At 41.3% G+C, this 2,132-nt stretch overlaps 1 non-coding gene across 1 annotated transcript; it reads left to right on the top strand.

The window, feature by feature from the left end:
- The first annotated feature begins 1,456 nt into the window (after nt 1-1,456).
- Nucleotides 1,457-1,560, top strand: LOC127742261 (small nucleolar RNA R71). The gene has a single exon (XR_008003449.1). It is a non-coding gene; the product is annotated as a small nucleolar RNA R71 (small nucleolar RNA).
- The last annotated feature ends 572 nt before the right edge of the window (nt 1,561-2,132 follow it).

Raw genomic sequence — 2,132 nt, 5'->3', positions numbered from 1 at the left:
ATTCTCCTCTATTAACATCTATCATAGCTCCTGCTGTGGCTAGGAAAGGTCTTCCAAGGATGCTGCATTCATCCTCCTCCTTCCTAGTGTCTAAGATTATGAAATCAGCAGGGATGTAAAGGCCTTCAACCTTTACCAACACGTCCTCTACCAATCCATACGCCTATCTTACTGACTTATCTGCCATTTGTAATAAGAATATGGCAGGTTGTACCTCAATAATCCCTAGCTTCTCCATTACAGAGAGTGGCATAAGATTTATGCTTGACCCCAGGTCACACAGAGCCTTTTCAAAGGTCATGGTGCCTATGGTACAGGGTATTAAGAATTTGCCAGGATCTTGTTTCTTTTGAAGTAAAGTTTGCTGAACCCATGTATCTATTTCACCAATGAGCATGGGAGGTTCACCTTCCCAAGTCTCATTACCAAACAACTTGGCATTCAGCTTCATGATAGCTCCTAGATATTGAGCAACTTGCTCTCCAGTTACATCTTCATCCTCTTCAGAGGAAGAATAGTTTTCAGAGCTCATGAATGGTAGAAGGAGGTTTAATGGAATCTCTATGGTCTCTATATGAGCCTCAGGTTCCTTTAGGTCCTCAATAGGGGACTCCTTCTTGCCTGAGAGACATCCCATGAGGTCTTTCTCATTGGGATTCACGTCCTCTCCTTCCTCCCTAGGTTCGGCCATGTTGATTATGTCAATGGCCTTGCACTCTCTTTTTGGATTCTCTTCAGTATTGCTTGGGAGAGTACTAGGAGGGGTTTCAGTGACTTTCTTACTCAGCTGGCCCACTTGTGCCTCCAAATTTCTAATGGAGGATCTTGTTTCACTCATGAAGCTTAAAGTGGCCTTAGACGGATCAGAGACTATATTTTATAAGTTAGAGGTGCTCTGCTCAGAATTCTCTGTCTATTGCTGAGAAGATGATGGAAAAGGCTTGCTATCACTAAACCTGTTTCTTCCACCATTATTAAAGCCTTGTTGAGGCTTTTGTTGATCCTTCCATGAGAAATTTGGATGATTTTTCCATGATGAATTATAGGTGTTTCCATAAGGTTCATCCATGTAATTTACCTCTGCCATTGCAGGGTTCTCAGGATCATAAGCTTCTTCTTCAAAAGATGCCTCTTTAGTACTATTGGATGCATTTTGCCATCCATTCAGACTTTGAGAAATCATGTTGACTTGCTGAGTCAACATTTTGTTTTGAGTCAATATGGCATTCAGAGCATCAATTTCAAGAACTCCCTTCCTCTGAGGTGTCCCATTATTCACGAAATTCCTCTCAAAGTGTACATGAATTGGTTATTTGCAACCATTTCAATAAGTTCCTGAGCTTCTGCAGGCGTTTCCTTTAGGTGAATGGATCCACCTGAAGAATGGTCCAGTGACATCTTAGAGAATTCAGACAGACCATAATAGAATATATCTATCATGGTCCACTCTGAAAACATGTCAGAAGGACACTTTTTGGTCATCTGCTTGTATCTTTCCCAAGCTTCATAGAGGGATTCACCATCTTTTTGCTTGAAGATCTGAACATCCACTCTAAGCTTGCTCAGCTTTTGAGGAGGAAATAATTTAACCAATAAGGCCATGACCAGCTTATCCCAAGAGTCCAGGCTATCCTTAGGTTGTGAGTCCAACCATGTTCTAGCTCTGTCTCTTACAGCAAAAGGAAAAAGCATGAGCCTGTAGACTTCAGGATCTACTCCATTAGTCTTAACAGTCTCACAGATCTGCAAGAACTCAGTTAAAAACTGGTAGGAATCTTCTGATGGAAGTCCATAAACTTGCAGTTCTGTTGCATTAGAGCAACTAGTTGAGGTTTCAGCTCAAAATTGTTTGCTCCAATGGCAGGGATTGAGATGCTTCTTCCATCAAACTTGGAAGTAGGTGTAGTGTAATCGCCAAGCATCCTCCTTGCATTATTGTTGTTGGGTTCGGCTGCCATATCCTTTTCTTGTTCGAAAAGTTCAGTAAGGTTGTCTTTAGATTGTTGTATTTTAGCTTCTCTTAGTTTCCTCTTCAAAGTCCTTTCAGGTTCAGGGTCAGCTTCAACAAGAATGCCTTTTTTCTTGTTCCTGCTCATATGAGAAAAAAGAGAATAGAAAAGGAAGAGGAATCC

This window comes from Arachis duranensis, chromosome 9 (assembly GCF_000817695.3).
Source record: "Arachis duranensis cultivar V14167 chromosome 9, aradu.V14167.gnm2.J7QH, whole genome shotgun sequence".
NCBI classification, from domain to species: Eukaryota; Viridiplantae; Streptophyta; class Magnoliopsida; order Fabales; family Fabaceae; genus Arachis; species Arachis duranensis.
The sequence above is the reverse complement of the archived record's forward strand: the minus strand, read 5'-3'. Positions and strand labels throughout refer to the sequence as shown.